Here is a 20,073-nt window from a genome sequence, read left to right as displayed (position 1 = left end):
ATGCCCAATTGCACATAAGCTAAATTGATTCAAAACATGACATTGATAAGGAAGACCACATCCGATGCAGACTACTGTGCATGCCCCTTTTGTTAACCTTAAGAAATCCATCCCCCATCTGCTGTAGAGGATAACTACATTATCATAATGTAGTTACAGTAGATGGAGATACCAGTGAAAGGTCAGTCTGGGTATCTGAAAAGCACCATGTTGAGGAGACAACTCGGTGACCCTCTGGCCAAACCAAGTGACCATGGAAGTGAAAGTCTGCCAGCAGGAGGTGACTCCACCGGTTGAAAAAAAATGAGTCCAAAAATCTATAGAAGTCAATGAGAAAATGAATATTCTCCTCCTTTGATCTGTAACCTGGCCGGCAGGTGCAAACGCGGAACAACGACCAAAAACACATAATAAGCAGGAAACAGCTGCCAAATAATGAAATGAAAACAAACAAACCCTGAAAACAAATACAACAAAAAAAACCGCTGCATTTACAGACATGATGCAAACTAAATACAACACACAAACCCCGAAAATAAATGCAACAGAAAAACGCTGCAAATACAAAAATGATATGCAAAGTCAAAAACACATACAAACCCAAAAACACAGTGCTCCAGGCCTCTAGGGGGCGCGTTACGTGGAACAGATTGATGTCTGACCAGACATAGAGAAAACAAACAAGAGTGATGGAAATTGAAGCCGGAGGAAACAAAGTTGATCGAAGTGGACAAAGTTGATATATAAGAAGGTACGTTTTGTTTTGTTTTTATACAAAGAGCGTCATATTTACACAGCTAGCATTAGAGTGCCTACAGTAACTGCTACACCAGTTGAGGAGAGCTTCATGTGAAGAGAAGATAAAGTGAGGAAGAACATTGTTAAAAGAGATGGCAAATCGAGTGCAGGTAAATAACACGGGCCACAGTAAGTACCGCGGACAGTAAGTTCACTTGTTTTTATTGTATCCGTTTCAAATGCAAGAAATAAGGATTCAACACACTACTCTGTTTAGAATACTAATTGGCAGATGCATACACTAGTTATCAGCATGAAGGACACATTTTTTCATTGTCTGTTTATGTGAAATATGTAGAAGCCATCATTACATTGTAGACCAATGCATAATTAAATACACAAAACAGCTTATATTATACATTAATAAGTGTGTATTAGTATTAGAGAAAATTATACATTTAGAATCAGATTTTGAGACAGTGAGCGGCTGGGAAAGTCACACCGCCATGGAGCGCAAACAGTTGCTATGACATGATGTTTTCTTCGCATTCTCAGGCATTCCATAAGGAGGGTCAGGAACTCACGCTTGGGACCACCAGTGTCCACTCCATCCTCAGTTTGTCCCTCATCATCAGTGAACTTAACTGACGTCTCATCAGAGGGGTCGAATGAGGCACCTTTGAAGGCGCGGATTGCTCCATCCCATACATTGGCTCTATTAATATTGAACCTGCTGCAAGATGTATTTGTTATTTTTGCAGAGAGTTCTGCAACAATGTCCTCCACAGTCAGGTATTCTGTGCTGGGAAAGACACTCTGTCAGGGTTGAGCAAAGCAGGCAGGACCCAAAAGCAGATTAAACAGAAAATACCTTTATTTCAAGGCTAAATAATTACATACAGAACTCTTCCCCGTGAACACAGTCAAAGACTAACGTGGATCTAACAATGACAGACAGAAAAACCAGAACTTAAATGCACACAAGACTAATCACAGAAACAAGACACAGGTGAGGAGGGAGGAGAAAACACAGGGGCACAAGGTGAACACAATTGGGTAATCAGACAGGAGGGAACACAGAAAGCAACAGGCAAGACAGGGGGTGAACACTTTTTCAAAATAAAACAGGAAACCAAAGACAGATCAAGACAAAACACAACACAGACAGATCGTGACATTACCCCCCCCTCAAGGGACGGATCTCAGATGTCCCTAAAAAAAAACAAAGTCCAAAACGTCCAACAGGGTGGGTGGAGGGGGACCGGAGGAAGGACTCGGACGGACATCCCGGGGCAAAGCAGAAGCCGAGAAGGGGGACTCGGGCGGACGACCCGGGGGCAAAGCAGAGGCCGAGAAGGGGGACTCTGGCGGAGGGCCCGGGGGCAAGGTAGAGGCCAAGAAGGGGGACTCGTGCGGATGGCCCGGAGGAACAGCAACAGAGCTGGGAAGTCCGCGGCGGGGAAACTCGGTGGGCCGAAGACAGGGGGGAAGGCCTCGTCGGGGTAAATTAGGGGGCCGGACTCGAGGGAGAAGGCAGCGGCTGGGAAAGTCAGGGGGCCCGGCTCGAGGGTGAAGGCCACGGCTGGGGAACTCAGGGGGCCAGGCTCGAGGGCGAAGGCCGCGGCTGGGGAACTCAGGGGGCCGGGCACAAGGACGGGCAAGAAGGCGGCGACGGGACAGCTCCGGAGGACGGGCAGGAAGGCAGCGTCGGGACAGCTCCGGAGGACGGGCAGGAAGGCAGCGTCGGGACAGCTCCGGAGGACGGGCAGGGAGGCAGCGCCGGGACAAGGGCTCCTCCGGGGTCAGCTGGATTGCCGGAGCAGGAGCACAGGGAGCTGGCGGGACCCCCGGTGGGACAGGAACCGGTGTCAGCCGGACAGAAACCGGAGCCGTCGGGACAGGTGCAGACGGAAACCCCGATGGGACAGGCACAGGTGGGACCTTGGACCGAACAAGGGCTGGTGTCAACGGGACCGCCGTCGGAACAGGACACGGTGTCGGCGGAAGAGGCGTCAGCAGGACCCCCAACAGAACTGGACATGGTGTAGGCGGGACCCCTGGCGGGGCAGGATCTGGTGGCAGCGGGATCTCTGACTGAACAGGATTCGGAGCTGGCTGGACCTCCGACGGAACAGGTGTTGGCGGGACCCCCGGTGGGACAGGTGTCGACGGGACCCCCAACAGGTCAGGGCACAGAGTTGGCAGGACTCCCAGCGGAACCCCCAACGAAACAGGACAAGGAGTTGGCAGGACCCCCGGCGAGACAGGTGACCCCCAATGGAACAGGACACAGAGAGAGGACATGTTTCAAGAAGATTGAATACACCGGATATCCACGCTTGCTGTCTTACTAAAGTGCTCCAAGTGAAAGATCCCGACCCCTCAGGACATCACAGTAGGTTTTGTTTGGATCATGTTTTGCGCTAACCAAAATTAGCATCCCAATTAATATCACAGTCAACGTGAATTCCAGATACAACTTGCTTACCAACCTAGCTAGCTAGCATTAGCATATCATATACATGGCCTTGCTGGGCCTCACCCTTGGCCAGCTTTATCCAAACATTGTCAGTTGGCATCAGCCAAATGCCAATGGGTGACGTCACAGTTGCTACCGCAGTCCATGGGCCAAACTCAAACATGGACTTTGATGCTGTTATTAAACCATGCATTTTAAAAAGCTACTGAACTACAATAATGTAACCATCCCTGTTACACATCTCAGTTAAAAAAGTAGCAGGATAAGGACTCTCTGAAAGTGTTTCTATTGCTAATGATGTGGTAAATATGTAAAACTTGTGCGAGATGATCACAGGACTCTAATGGATGGTGTCGTGGTGAGGTCTTTGGTCATTATGCTTCAGGTATTATCAGTGCATTAATATCAAGCAGTTAGTACGGGTTCCATTCAGGGTGACTGGGAATAGCTGATGTTTTTGGAGTGGAACGAAGGAGAGGGAATTAACTCCCATCATCGGGGAACCCTTCAGCCTTCTTAGCCATGAGGGCAAAACCCTGATCTGAATAAAACTCAGCCAATTTGTTGTAATGCATCAAGATTGTGTAACTGGAATAATGTACAGCTTTTAACTCTGCTCAGGGTCCTTCAACATGCAAAGTAGAGTGGAACTGTGAGGGTGCAGACCTGGGCCAAGGCCAATGGTGCTCATTGTATGGTCCTGTTTTCCCTTTTAAGAAAGTTCTTGTGACTTTGGTGTGATCATCCACTTTAGGTTGTAATGCGGTAACAAAAATGACGCTACAGAGAAATTGTGTTGTACTTTATTGTTCCATCTGTACTGTTTCCCAGCCTGGAATTCATTTTCCTGATTAATCTGATACCACACAAATTCTAATGTAAACTAAATTGAAACATAATTATTGTATTCATCCAGTGATTTGCCTTGTTTAAAAAATGTTACTTTAATGAAAATGGGCCTTTTTTTCACCTCCTTGTTATTAAAACGAATAGAAACCGAAGGTGGAAAAAGATAAGTCTACATTCTTGCACTATTACTATATAATCAATTACATTTACCTTAGCACTTGGTGAATAATTCTGCATTTTTTTTTATTGTCTCCCCGCTATCGACTGAAAGCCCCAGGTCCTGGGTAAAATAGTGAACCCTGGTTTTTGCAGTATGTCATTTTCTTTTAACCAGAATGTTCATTCAGAGTACTTTCCACTAACATATGCAAATAGATTGCCAATGAACTTTGGATTGTTTGAGGATAGCTAAAGTCTCACATTGGTCTTCTGCAGTTCTCAGACTCCCAATCCACAATTTTTGTATTATGAATAAGCAAGTCAGCCCATGGTCTACGATTGGGAAATCTTAATGCTTTTTCTGGGAATAGACATGAAGCTGTGGTAATTGGTTTTTCACTCTGGAAGGGTTTTTCTGAAAGCAATACAACACAAGGAGAAAGCAAATCCTGCTGTCTGTGTGATATTGTATCAATTTCAAGTACAGAATTATTTAAAAAATTAAATGTAATACTTGTTGGATTAACTTTAACGACTGTTTGTTTTTGCCAGCAGCAGACATTCAGTATTAAGTTGAATTCACACAATTAAGCAAATGTTACATTTATTCAGATTGTTGCATGCTGTGAGTGTGCACTAACAATGTCTCTTTACTAATCATGCATGATTCATAATGACAACAGCACAAACATTCACAGCATGAAGCCTATTTACTCTGCAGAGAGGCAGTGAAACAAATGTTCTGCTCCTTTTCCTTCGACTTCCGGATGCACCGTATGATTCCGTTGCCACAGAATTAGGCAAACACAGAAGTGCAGACAAGGAACATAACAATTCTATTCACATCATCTTCTGAAAAGTTAGAAAAGAGTAAACATTTTGAATGCAGATTTCTATTCAGACAGCTTAATATATAGCAGGCAATGGAACATTTTTGAAATAAAAACGTTAGGCATGTTAAACGCCGTAATACACACACTTTGTCATGGAACACAAATAAGAATGTATTAGCAGTTAGAAGGCAGCTTTTATTTTGAATTGTACTTTGAAAGAGATGGCACTTCCTTTGTGGCTATGATCACTTCCTTAAGTTTCAGGAAGTCCTTTTTAGTGATGGGTGTCACCATAGATATATAAGGGCCCTTCTCACTTCTCTTATTTTTCATTTCCTCGCTCCTCGGTCTCTGTCTCACCGGAAGTTGATTTGTCTGCGCCATCTTGAGTAGCGTCCCAATGGCCTTATTTTTGCCGGAGGATCGAGGAGCGATAATGGAGGAGCGATAATGGAGGAACCATCAGACCATCCTCCGATGAAATCCTCAGACACTCGCCCCGCCCCCTTACTGTGTATCGCTCACTGATTGGACGATGCAGCGCATGCACTGATCTGATGCTTCTTGACATGAGAGCAGTTTTCCAGCAGAGTGAAGACAATACATGAACCTCACGAGAGTCACTCCTCAGTTTATACTGTGTTTTGTTTCAATTCATGTATCATTTAGTTACAAATATGATATATCTGAACAACAAAGTGGTCAAAAATCTTTTTATTCATTTTTTGGAAACATTTTCATGATCGCCTTTTTTCGTTTTACATTTTTATTTATTTTCATTTCCATTCATTCAGTCATTAAGTGCTATTTAAAATGTTAATTTGCTACATATCCAAACAAACAAACAAACAAAGTGTGCAATCCAATGAATGTTAATCAAACTGGGTTTTGATAGATAATATATCTCTTTTTCTTCTCTCAATTATTTTATTTATATTGTGCACTCTAATCAATAATTAATCAAACTATTATTCGTTTATACATTTTAAGAATGGCGTTTATCTTTTTTGAGAATTAGTTCTTATTTTATTTTATTTATTTGGGTCTACAACAGATGATACAAATGTTTGTGTCAGTACATGTGTACTAACAGAGGCGGGGTGTGTGTGGAAACAACGGGGACAGAGCTGGCTGCTGTCAGACGAACAGCTGTGCGGCGTCATCACAAATGGACATCGCTTCACGTGACACTCCGGAGGAAAGGACGTCCCATTGCTCTTAAAACTCATTTCCCTGCTTCTCGTGGTTTCCTTGCATCTCTCCATGCTTCCCTGGTGGGAGGGACTAGTCGCAGGGAAACGACGCAAGTGAGGGACGCAAGGAATCCATTTAACCGAAGTGAGAAGGGCCCTATATATCTATGGGTGTCACTACCCGATCTGCCCGATCTGCACTGCGCATGTGCAAGATGGTCCGCCATATTGGACAATACGGCAACTCTAATAGGACACTTGAAACAGTGGCGTTTGGCAAAGCAGAAAAAGAACATTAATTAATTTAACAACTCTTTTTATTGAGTTATTTTATTTGGGGTTAACCTGTTGAAACCCATCGACCCGCCCCCGGGCGGAAAAACGCATCATGCAGGAAACAGCGTCTGAGGGCTTCTTAATATTTAATAAACTATGAATGTTTTATATCCATGTAACGGGAAGAAACTCAGCTAACTTATCAATTTTTTTTTTTTAAACCACAAAGCTAACGCCGAGCCTCTGCATTAGCCACGAGCGGAAAAATGCTAACGACGCTTCCACAGAAAACACGGTTTAACACCCTTATCACTTGTCGTCACTGCACATCCAACATATCGACTAGTATCGTGAGAAGACACAGAATCGATCGGTACCTACATCATCACTCCATGATCAGAACTCGCAACTTTATAAACAAAAACAGACATCACAACACGTGGCACTAGGTAGCAAAAACGGGAATATGGCTTACCTTTGTCGTTGTCTGATCAAAAGTTGTCTTCAATGGTATTAAAACGATAAAAATGCTGCTGAAGGTTAATACAATGTGTCTGTGTCACTTTGAAATGATTTCTGATAATCCATAAGCAATAAACCTACTTTTCCGTTTTCAGATGTCAGAGCATGAGATAGGTTCGCTCTGGGCAAAACTGCATGCGCGAAGCCCCCACTTTTTTTTGTTAACGTTAGTGCGTATGTGGAAATTCCCCTTTGATTCTATTGGCTCTTGCGGTTAAAAAGAGATGTCAATCACCAAAATCGACCAATGGCTTCGAGAGAAACGGCAAAAACACCCATTTCCTCCCAAATCACCCCAGAGGTGGAGTTTGTTTTGCTAAACCTCTCTAAGAAGGTCAAATGTCACTTGTTTTGCATCAATCTTGATATAGGGTACTTATTATATGTTGTACTTTGGATTCCTAAAGCTTTTAGTCTACCATACCATCATCCAAGGGTAGTTTTCACTATAAGTAAAACATATTTTTTTGGACGGACACTATAATTTACAGTTTTTTACTATGTTCAATCTGAATTTTCTTTAAAATAAAAAACATCTATATTGATTATGACTGTTATACATCCAACTCACAGGATTATCATTACTTTGAGAAAAGACATTATTCATTTTCCCCTTTTAGAAGTGTAGTTATGGTCATTTGTCAAATGTCATTTTCGAGCCTGAGACCTGAAAAACAGGGATGGGGCTCAACAGGTTTAGTACATTGTCAGAATAAGTGAGAAAGGCTTCCGGTTATGGCGTTGGAGTGATCGGTCGCATTGGCGTTTGCTCCCTAATCCTTTTTCGCTTTTACACATATACACCCAGACGTCTGCTACTTTTCTTATTTGATTAGTCATTAGGAGTGCCTCAGTAACTTTTTCGTTGTTGAAATGAGTAAAACTCAAGGCAGTCGTGGCAAAAGTCAGCAACAAACTAAACTCTTCAGCTCGCAAGATAAAGAGGCTAACAAGATGGCTACCAGTGCTTCGGAAGCTAGCGTGCAGCCGCTAACACTCGATATGCTAGTCGGAGAGCTTGAGAAACTGCGTAAAGACGTAACAGGTGAACTTACCGCTTCCATGAACACCGCCCTGGCCCCAATCCAAGCCTCTCTTCAAAAGATCACAGACACCGTGGCTACACATACTGCCACCATCACCGGAATGGAAACGGCTCTCAGCGCTCATTCAGATGGAATCACTACTCTGGAGCGAGAGGTGGCCGTATTGAAATCCAAGTTGGAGACCACTAATCAGGTGAATGACAGATTGCAGCTGGCGGTGGAAGACCTGGTTTCACGTTCCAAACGACAGAATCTCCGTGTGATTGGCATTCCAGAAGGAATGGAGGGGGATGATGCTCGTCTCTTCATGACTACACTGTTCAAGAAGATGGTCGGAGACCCTCAGCTGGATACCTTGGAGCTAGACCGTGCACATCGCAGTCTGGCTCCGAAACCGCCGCAAGGTTCCCGGCCCCTCATTGTCCACTTCCATAAATATGCCCAGAAGGAACGTGTGCTGCTGTGGGCTAGGAAATCCCGGGATGTCTCGTACCAAGGTCATCCCATCAGGATCTTTGAAGATTTCAGCGCCACACTCGCCAAGAAGCGGGCCGCCTTTAACAAAGTGAAGTCGCAGCTCTACAAGGAGGGAATACGCTTCGGCTTACTCTACCCAGCCCGCCTGCGTGTTACTATTAACGGACAGACTCGCATTTTTGACTCCGCGGAAGAGGCAGAGCGTTTCTACCAGGTTCATAGCAGTAAGTGAATGATCAGGACTCTGTCCACATACCCCCTCTGAATCTTGTTTTTCACTTAAGTTATTTTTATTTCTATAACCGAGCTGAAGCTACACGGACATGAACGTTAAATTAGACATTGCTTGCAGCTCCCTGCTAGGCCAATAGAGGTCACTGCTGTCTCGTTTATGGGGGTGTGGACTGGGGAATGACTGCAAATCAGATGGGGTTGTATATGTGATAATTATACATTTTGAAGGGAAGCCAACTACACCGTAGTTAACCGGAGGTGTGCAGAACATTTCATCTACGTTACAGGATGAGTTTAGGACAAGGTTGTAGGGATTTGTTAGAGATTCAGACATCTGATCTCGTTGCGTTGTGTTTTTTGTGTGTGTTTTTTTCTTTCTCTTTCTTTCTCGTTTTTCTCAATACGGGAGGAACTTTTTTCTTTGGTGCCCATCTTTATAACACATTTGAAGTTGTTACCTTGCTCTGTGTTGTAGCCTACTGGCTAATTCATAATTTCATCATATTATTCCAAAGGCTGATATTGTGGCTCATGCTCTATGGCTGATATAAGACAGAGAGCTATGCAAGGATCAATCAGGTTTACAAGCTGGAATGTCAGAGGACTTGGCGGGCCTACTAAAAGAGCCAGAGTATTTTCACATCTTAAGGATATGACGACGGACATTGCTTTTCTGCAGGAGACCCACCTGCGTGTCTGTGACCACACCAGACTGCGGAAACCCTGGGTCGGACAAGTGTTCCACTCCAGCTTCAATAGCCGTTCCAGAGGTACAGCAATTTTACTACACAAACGACTGCAGTTCTCTTTAGAAAAGTGTATTTCTGATACAAATGGGCGTTACATTATAGTCGTGGGTGTATTGCTCCAAATTCCTGTTATTATGGTTTGCGTCTATGCCCCTAATTGGAGTTGTCCTAATTTTATGACATCCTTATTCTCATTAATCCCATGCCTGGATTCACACCACCTTATTTTGGGGGGAGATCTTAATTTGGTTGTTAATCCTGCCCTTGATTTATCCAAGCCAAAAAACCTAACCCCATCTAGTACGGCTAGAGCTCTTATGTCACTTGTGGACCAAATCGGTTGTGTGGATACGTGGAGATTCAGCCACCCAACAGCAAAAGAGTTTTCATTCTACTCCCATGTTCATCAAACATATTCTCGCATTGATTATTTTTTTTTAGACAAAATACTCCTTCCTTCAGTGAAATTATGTGAATATTCAGCAATAGTCATATCAGACCATGCCCCCCTTTTATTAGACTTGGAATTGCTTCCTAAAAGTGGACAGCGCTCAAATTGGAGATTGAATACTGGGTTATTATCTTCTAATAAATTCTGCGAATTTATTTCTGAGAAAATTAGGCTCTTTATCCTAAATAACAAATCTGACTCGACTTCTCCTTCCCTCCTGTGGGAAACCTGTAAAGCGGTAATTCGCGGTGAGATTATCTCTTACAGTGCCAGGGAACATAAGCAGCAAATACAGAGACAACTTGAGCTGATGGAAGCAATTCGACAAATTGACAGACAGAACCCCTCTTCTCCTAGTCCTGCTCTTCAGACGGAGAGACTCAAGCTCCAAACTGAATTTGATCTTATTTCCACAAACAAAGCAGAGTTTGTTTTAAGGCGCACAAAGAGTACCTATTATGAATATGGGGACAAGGCCAGCCGACTGCTAGCGTTACAACTAAAGCGTCAATCTGCCTCACGTTTTATTACACAAATTCGCAAATCCCCCCATACAATAGTTACAGACCCAAAGGAGATAAATAATGTTTTCGCTTCGTACTATTCTAATCTTTACCAATCAGAGGCTCCACCTGACAACATCTTAATGAAACAATTTTTGGATAATTTGGACTTCCCTACGATCAACGAAACAAGTAAAAGGAATCTAGATGCTCCACTCAGTTTAAAGGAGGTTACAGACAGTCTCAGATTAATACAGAATGGCAAGGCACCGGGCCCGGACGGCTTCCCAGCTGACTTTTTAAAGAAATTCTCTGATCAACTGGCTCCCTTGCTATTGGACATGTTCAACGACTCCTTAGAGCGTGGGTCCCTTCCTCCATCCGTAACTCAAGCATCAATTTCACTCATTCCAAAAAAAAACAAAGATCCAGCAGAATGTAGCAGCTGGAGAGCTGTTGGTTTGCTCAACTCTGACATAAAGCTATTAGCTAAGACCCTGGCTAGCCGTCTGGACCCCTGTCTACCAAACATTATTTCGGGTAATCAAACTGGCTTCATAAGGGGTAGACAGTTGTCCTCAAATATTCGTCGCCTCCTTAATATTATAATGTCTAAGTCTAGCACACAAGAGGCTGAAATGGTAATCTCTATGGATGCGGAGAAGGCTTTTGACCGAGTGGAGTGGGGTTATTTATTTTCAGCTCTTGACAAGTTTGGTTTTGGTCAAAGATATATTTCATGGATTCAATTATTGTATAGTGCTCCTACAGCTAGTGTGACTACCAACTCCACTCAATCCAAATTGTTCCCCTTACAACGCGGTTGCCGCCAAGGCTGTCCCCTGTCGCCTTTACTGTTTGCAATTGCAATCGAGCCACTTTCCATCGTTCTCAGAAACTCACCAGCTTTTACAGGTATCTATAGGAATGGGGTTGAACACAGGGTTTCGCTGTACGCAGATGATTTGCTGCTCTATGTCTCGAACCCTACGGCCAGTATTAACGGGATTCTTGACGTTTTACAAACGTTTGGTTCCTTTTCGGGATACAAGTTGAACATCAGTAAGAGCGAATGCTTCCCTCTTAATCTTGCGGCAAAACAGATTCCGGCCCAGAGTCTGCCTTTTCATTTGGCCTCCTCTGGTTTCCGGTACCTGGGCATTAATATTTCACATAGTCTCCCCTCACTTCATAAGCATAACGTTTTGAAGTTGGTGAAGGAGGTTAAATCTGACCTACAGCGCTGGAACTCTCTCCCTCTGTCGATTGTAGGTAGAATCAATTCAATCAAAATGAATGTGCTTCCAGATTCTCATTCCTTTTTCAATGTTTACCATTATTCCTCCCCAAATCTTTTTTTAAGGACTTAGACAAGACTATTTCATCTTTTATTTGGGCAGGAAAGACCCCAAGGGTAAAATATTCTGTCCTACAAAGGGCTAAAGAAGATGGTGGCCTTGCTCTACCTAACCTTCTGGCATACTATTGGGCGGCCAATATTCAAAAGATTCACACTTGGCACAACTCCCCCATTACAGACTGGTGCCAGATGGAAGCGCGGACTTGTGGCTCTATCTCTTTATCGTCGTTAATTTGTGCCCCCCTAAAATCATATCCTGCTAAATGCGTATCCAACCCAATTGTACAATCTACTGTAAAGATTTGGAGGCAATTTAGACGCCACTTTAAAATTGTTTCCCTTTCCCTGCTAATGCCCATTTGTAATAATCATATTTTTCTTCCTTCATCTCTTGACCCAGTTTTCTCTTTGTGGAAGGAGAAAGGGTTGGTTTATTTCAAACAACTTTTTGTTGATAACATTTTTGTCTCCTTCGATATTCTCAAGACTAAATTTGACCTTCCAAACTCTCAGTTATTTAGATATTTTCAAATCCGAGACTTTGCTCGTTGTAACTTCCCCAATTTTCCTCATCAACCACCTAATTCTCTCATTGATACAATTCTATTGACCCCTGTACGTGGAGTAATTTCACCCGTGGGGAAGTTAATCTTGTCAGCACTATCATCTCCTTTAGCGACTAGGAACATCTGGGAGAAGGAGCTTGGGGTATGAAGGTAGATATGGTGCAAAATGCGAGAGCGTGAAAACCTGATGTGAGCACTTGCAGAAAAAAAATCTGAGTTTGTGTGCTTACATTTACACTTGTATAAAATATACACATAACTGTGAACCAAATGTACACTTGTATAAAATATCCACGTAACTGTGAATCAAATTTACACTTGTAAAAAATATCCACGTAACTGTGAACCAAATTTGAAGTCACAGAAGAAAAAAAAATGTTTTGTAGCTTGTAGGAAAAAAATGAACTTAGAGATGAAATGTTCACTTGCAGAAAAATACACATTTTTTAAATATATTTTCCATTACAACTGCAACTTTATTTATTACAACCCCTCAAATCAGTCATTACAACTTGACGAATCTGCTCTGTGGCAGTATAAATCGACGAATCTGCGGTCTTGACTTTTGCTACACTTCTTGCGATAAATGTGTCGCAAAAGTAATTTTCACCTGTAGATGTGGGGGGAGGGAGGGGGGTTGGAGCGAAGGGGCGGAGCCAGAGCTATTTAATAGAAGAGTTACGACACCGGAAGTCCAAAAACGGTTATCGTCACGTGGTTCATGTAGACGAGGGATCGTTCCCCGGAAGTTCATGGCGGGCAATGTGAATGCATTGATAACAGGAGATAGAACTACGATTTTTGTTAATTATTAGTGAATAAAGGTTTTGATTTGCAATATTTATACAACAAATCGATATGTGTATGTATTTACATCAATATGTTTTCAAAAATAAAATCGAATTTGCTAATATTAAGTGATAATATTAGGATTAGTGTGAACAACTAGTTTACATGTTACTAACAGTGCCTTGGTTAAAGAGCCTGTTGCTGTTTATTTATAGCTTTGAATTCTTTCAAACCAATATTATCTTCTTAAACTTGTATGGTAGTCAGGAGCATCACTTTCTAATGTTTATTGATATATTTAGAGGGAGGGGATCTAAAGTAATGCTTTAAAATTCAGATTGGATTCATTTCTACCATTTTCTTAAATTCATGGTAGTTTCAGTAATCCCCTGGTAATTGAGGACACAAGTTATCTAAATGACTAATGTCGTCTTTATGGCTTTCAGAAAGGACAGGAGACCGACAGGATATGATGATGATGATAATGATGTTAAATGTGTTGCTTTAGGAACATCCATTGCAAATACATGGAATTCAATAAACATAGAAGAGCATATCATGCAGTTTGTCGGTGCCTTTTCCTCCGTGTTGTCCTGGTTTGCTGTGCTGCCTCCTCGTCGCCACCATGGTTTGCTGTGCTGCCTCCTAGTCGCCACCATGGTTTGATGTGCTGCCTGGGGATGCTCAACTCGCTCAGAGAAAGGAGTACGAATGTACGGCTTCCCCACTGACACAGAGCGGAGGAAAAAATGGCTGGCTCAAGTCAGCAGGAGCAATTTCACGACCAACAGCAACAAAATATGTGATTTATATACAAACACTGCATTTGCACTTTTTCACAAAACGAAAACCACACCATTGGGAAAGCTTCATGTTTTGTTTAATACTAAAAAACAGGGAAAGGCTTGAAAAACACAGAGTTGAGACTCAGGGTGCAGGGTGAGGGTCTCAGTGCAGGTATTCAGGCTCCATTGAACCCCCCTCTGGTTCTTGTGCTGAGAGAGGGAGCAACAGACAGGAGAAAGGGTTATACACACCTATATAGCACACCTATTGCCTTGGGGAGATAACGTGTTTACTTATATAAAACAGTAGTATTACACGTACCTTGTGTTTTCACTCTCACTTAAGTCCCTCTCCCTTTGCCATCAATCCAGAATCAGCTGGGCTGCAACATTATACATAATCACAAGGACACAATATGGCTCTGCTAAAAACACTCACTCTTACACGCACCAAAGTTATATTTATCTAATATTTAACTCCCTCCACCCCCGCATACAATCCCGTTTAGAAGCCCCTCTTCTCTAATTCAACATGTTGGACGAAATGACATAGAGAGAACGGAATTTACAATTAAAAGGCTGTTCAACGTGTGTTGCTAACTTGCTTCGGTATGCTAGCTTAATCTGTTATCTGTAAACGTTCCCTAAATCTACTAATTTAGGGATAATCCACTGACATCCTTTAATACACATGTTCATTTGAATCAGATGTACTGATAATATCCGCAATATACATCTTTAAACTTCTTCTTACCTTTAAAAGTCCGTCACGAACGGTGTATTATGCTGCAACTCCACAGCTCTGCCAGCCTTGGCGCTAACTTCCGGGGAACGATTGAGAGGCTCCACGATCCGCCATTGCTGTAAAAAAGTGGTCCATTGGAGTGAACGGAGATGTCGTAACTCTTCTATTAAATGGCTCTGGGCGGAGCTATCAGAAGGACGAGGCTCGGGTGACTGGAGACTGCGGGGCTAACGGTTCGTGTCGTCGCTACCAGTCCACTGACATGGCGCATCAATGAACGGTACATTTTGGCCCATTACTTGCCCAGTATTACTTTGAATATTATTATTGTGATTGAGGATTAAATCCGCTTTGAAGACCACCGTTTTATATCGTGCAGTTTAGCGGCGAAATAACGTCAGTCAGCCAGCTAACGCTAGCTTTGTTGAGTTTATTCTAGCTAAACAAGTAGTGGTTGTCGTCTATACAGCAGTAATTCATATATTATAGCCTACTGCTTTGGCACTAACGGTTGATAACCGTTTATGAAAATAAAACCAATTGAACTGTACTGAAATAATGACAAGTTTTATAATTGTCTTGGACTCCTGCTGTGTTTTTAAAGCCTTTGTAAATTATCCATGCTATTTTCTATTTAGAACGAAGACTTCAGAATCTTAAAATCCCGTAACGTTTGTATGCAATTGTGCTAAATTCAACTCTGGAATCAAGCAAATATTAATGTTTGCATGACATTAGTTATTTATATGTTGCCATCACTGAACTATACGTTTAATACATTTAAGTCAAGCTAAGGTACATGTGTTACATGTGTACAGCTAGTTAGTGCTCTTACCGATGCCTCCTCCAAACAGCATAATAACCAGACTGTATCATTAAAACTAAGTACCAGTTCTAGATCCTTGACTTTAGACAAACAATTCAAAAGACAACATGTATTTAAAGACCAATCTTTATTTGAAGGTGCCTCTTAACCTGAGATATTAGTTATACAGTAATAGTATTGATAATCTAAAAAAACTGAGCAACTCAACAGTCAACTTTATGTTTCTTATTGTCTCTAAAGCATTTATTATTTTCATTTTTCCCCTCTCATATTCAGTGTGGACGGATTGAGACAGCGTGGTGTCCAGAGGGCTGCAGAGACTTCAGGGGGAAACCTCCGTGTGATGGACGTCCTGTCTGTTGGTTTGGAGAGGACTGAGGGTCTTTCCTCTGCGAGGAGGACCAGGGCTGATGAAGGAGCCCATGCTGGGCAAAGCTGATACCAACTGCACAGGCCTAGTCTGTCACGTTATTTGACTAAATGTGTTTACTTATACATTTAATAGGTTTACACCTTCTGTCCATATGTGCTTTTTATTTAAAACATTTGATTAACTTTTGGTTCACATTTCAAGAAATTGTATTTGTATTTGTCCATTATTCTTACTGAAAATGTTAGATTTCACATCTGACTGAAGATTGGCCCCATTTATTTGTGACGTTGCAAACTCTGCGGTACAAGGCACAAGTGATGTGAAGCTCATAAAGTGAGGCACATAGAAATAATCAGCTGATGGAGTGTAGATGTGGAAATAGGTGCATTCGATCAGCTGACTATGTTTTTCGCCACACTTTATAAGCCTGACTATAACCACCCCTTCTCTGAGGTGCAGGCAGTGTCACAAACAAATGATGGTCCTGATAGACTACAAAAATATTCGGTGTGCAGATCTTTGTTTTCACAATAAAAGTAGTTTCTTAGTGAATGTCTTGAACTGGTCTTAAAATCTCATAACATCAGCTTTTAATGTTCCTCTTGGATGTTCTTCTCTCAGAGAAGGAGAAGATGTTGTGTCTTTCGGGCATGTCCTTTCCTAACAAAAATTACAGGAAACATAAAACATTATTGCAGAAAAGGTGTTATTTATGAAAGAGGTGTGTTTGTGTGTTATGGGGCTGTTGATATAATTATTTTTTTAATTGTAATCAGATTATGAATGAACACTATGAAATTCATCAACATTGAAATATATGTTATTATCAAAATAATATTTAACTGTTATCAAAACATAGTGCAACTGTAGAAGCTTGCTCTGTTGTCTCACTGAAAGAATAACTTTTACCACGTTTTTTACAGACAATATTGAGAGATAAATAGTAGCAGTTCTCACTATGTGTTAAATATCTTTGCCTTCAATACATTAAATTAGAAAGCTGACAAAGTCATATTGCTTGTTAACATCTAAATGTGACTTTTGCATGGAATAAACCCTCAACTTAACTGATGTGTAGGTGATCTAGTATTTAGTATTGTTTAATGGAATGTATATCAGTGTATTGAAGTCAATACTTCATTCATTTAAACCAATATCTTTCTTGATTCTTTGTACAGTATGAAAAAAGAGTCTTAGTACCTGTGCTGGAGTCCAGTTCTGTCTCTCACTCTCTGGTCCAGCCTGTCTGCATCACCTGGACACCTTAAACAAACAGATATATATGTAAAGTACCATGTGTACAAACAATATAACTAATGATCTTCTGTTGAACATGTTGGATTGTGTATTGTCCGAGTCAGGGTCCTTTTTATTTTACTGTAACTTTGGAAATTGTGTTACCAATGCTTACTGTTTATTTGATATCAATTTGTAATACAATTAATAAAAACAACAAGGTTTGGGTTCGTTATTCAGATGACTGTGACGTTAACGTGTAAGCTCAATAATGAACTCCAGCTCAACCAACCATATTGTAATATCTAAGTAATCATCTTGAAATATGACATGAATAATTGTAATATACACACATCTTATTGTGAGGTTGATTTCACATACACTACTTTGACGTTAGCTAAATAGAAAATAGCATGGATAATTTACAAAGGCTTTAAAAACACTGCAGGAGCCCAAGACAATTATAAAACGTGTCATTATTTCAGTACAGTTCAATTGGTTTTATTTTTATAAACGCTTATCAACCGTTAGTGCCAAAGCAGTAGGCTATAATATATGAATTACTGCTGTATAGACTACAACCACTACTTGTTTAGCTAGCCTACACTCAACAAAGCTAGCGTTATAAACTGCACGATATAAAACGGTGGTCTTCAAAGCGGATTTAATCCTCAATCACAATAATAATATTCAAAGTAATACTGGGCAAGTAATGGGCGAAACTTACCGTTGATTGACGCGCCATGTCAGCGGACTGGTAGCGACACGAACAGTAGCCCCGCTGTCATCCGGTTCGACCTGACTGTGACTGTGACAGACCCAAGCCTCGTCCTTCTGATAGCTCCGCCCCTTCGCTCCAACCCCCCTCCCTCCCCCCACATCTACAGGTGAAAATTACTTTTGCGACACATTTATCGCAAGAAGTGTAGCAAAAGTCAAGACCGCAGATTCGTCGATTTATACTGCCACAGAGCAGATTCGTCAAGTTGTAATGACTGATTTGAGAGGTTGTAATAAATAAAGTTGCAGTTGTAATGGAAAATATATTTAAAAAATGTGTATTTTTCTGCAAGTGAACATTTCATCTCTAAGTTCATTTTTTTCCTACAAGCTACAAAACATTTTTTTCTTCTTCTGTGACTTCAAATTTGGTTCACAGTTACGTGGATATTTTTTACAAGTGTAAATTTGGTTCACAGTTATGTGGATATTGTATACAAGTGTAAATGTAAGCACACAAACTCAGATTTTTTTTCTGCAAGTGCTCACATCAGGTTTTCACGCTCTCGCATTTTGCACCATATCTACCTTCATATTGGGGCTACCTTTTCAGATGAATGGTGGCAGGGGGCCCTAGACAGAGTCAACTCTACTTCATCTTGCGCCAGACTGACACTGATACAGTTTAAGGTCCTACACAGATCACACCTGACCAAAGTTAGACTCAGCAAACTGTTTGACACAAGTGAGATGTGTGATAGATGCTCTCTCTCTCCGGCCAACCACACACACATGTTTTTCTCCTGTCCAAAGCTGGGTTCATTCTGGTCCTCTTTTTATGATACACTCTCAAAGGCCTTCAATAAGCCGGTGGTTCCTAGCCCTTTAATTTATATTTTTGGTGTCCCTGAGGAATTCTCTAGTTTCACTAACAAGGAGAGAAATGTTATTGCTTTTGCTTCACTTGTAGCCCGCAGACGTATTTTACTGCAGTGGAAGGACCAGAAACCTCCATCTTCTCAGTCGTGGCTGAAGGACTTAATGTCTTTCTTATACTTAGAGAAGATTAAGTATAGTATAAGGGGATGCTCTGATAAATTTAGTAAAACCTGGGATCCTATTCTCTCTTTTGTTAATTCGATTCCTTCTTTAGGGGATTAGACAATTCTATTACTCATTAATGTACGTCGTAGCTACTATTGAGACTGGACAGTTATAATGCAATGATAAGTGATTGTCTCCTTTGGCGTGTGAATGGTCATGCAGCCCAATGTGCATGGTGCAACACAGTGTTTCTTTGTATTTCTGTGCTTTTGTGATATCCTCTTGTATTTTTTTTTTTTTGTATTTCTTTTGTATTTACTTATTTTTGCTCCTCTTTTATATTGTATTGTGACGCTTTTCGGTTTTGTTTTGTAGGGGGGTGGGGGGGTGGTTACTATGCCATGTTTGTTGAAAAAAAAAAGTAAAATCGGGTGATCTTATGTCAACAATTTGTATGTTTTAAGATTGATGGCCCAATAAAAATACTTGTGAAAAAAAAAAAAAGTGAGAAATGGATTTAACTTCTGTTAGACAGCTATATGCAATACATTTTTGCATGTATTCACAGTAAATATTTATTCAGTATGATAGCTGTCTAACAGAAGTTAAATCCATTTCTCACTTATTATGACAATGTACTTAACCCCAAATAAAAGAACCCAATAAAAAGAGTTGTTGAATAATAGTGAAGTCACGTTGTAATAACAATAACTCATCCCTCTCGGTTTTTCGAGTTTTCTGTGTGCTTTGCCAAACGCCACTGTGTCAAGTGTCCTAGTTGGGTTGCCGTACAGAGTTGTCCAATATGGCGGATCATCTCGCACATGCGCAGTACAGATCGGGCAGGGGGGCAGATCGGGTAGTGACAATGGGAATTATGACTCTTTGAAGGGAGCCGGATGTTATGGCTCCGTTCCATTGCGAGAGCCGTTCAAAAGAGCCGTTTTTTTTAAGGGGGCGGGGTTAATAGGTTTATCTGCAAAATATACCTTTAATAATTCAATCAAATATAGCCCTGTTTTGACTAATGATTTATATGTGTACACATATATCACTTAAATTATTCAATACATCTATAGCGACAGCAGGAAACAAACTAAGTCGCTGAGAGGCTTCGGCC

The 20,073-nt window shown here is 41.4% G+C and overlaps 1 long non-coding RNA gene across 1 annotated transcript; it reads right to left on the bottom strand.

Moving 5' to 3' along the window:
• Positions 1-16,207: 16,207 nt before the first annotated feature.
• On the bottom strand, positions 16,208-18,004 carry LOC139435477 (uncharacterized). Its single transcript, XR_011644717.1, has 3 exons — positions 17,917-18,004; positions 17,154-17,216; positions 16,208-16,613 (listed from the first exon to the last, which is right to left on the bottom strand). It is a non-coding gene; the product is annotated as an uncharacterized lncRNA (long non-coding RNA).
• Positions 18,005-20,073: the final 2,069 nt, after the last annotated feature.

This window comes from Pseudochaenichthys georgianus, chromosome 16 (assembly GCF_902827115.2).
Source record: "Pseudochaenichthys georgianus chromosome 16, fPseGeo1.2, whole genome shotgun sequence".
NCBI classification, from domain to species: Eukaryota; Metazoa; Chordata; class Actinopteri; order Perciformes; family Channichthyidae; genus Pseudochaenichthys; species Pseudochaenichthys georgianus.
This window is presented reverse-complemented; position numbering and strand designations above follow the sequence as displayed.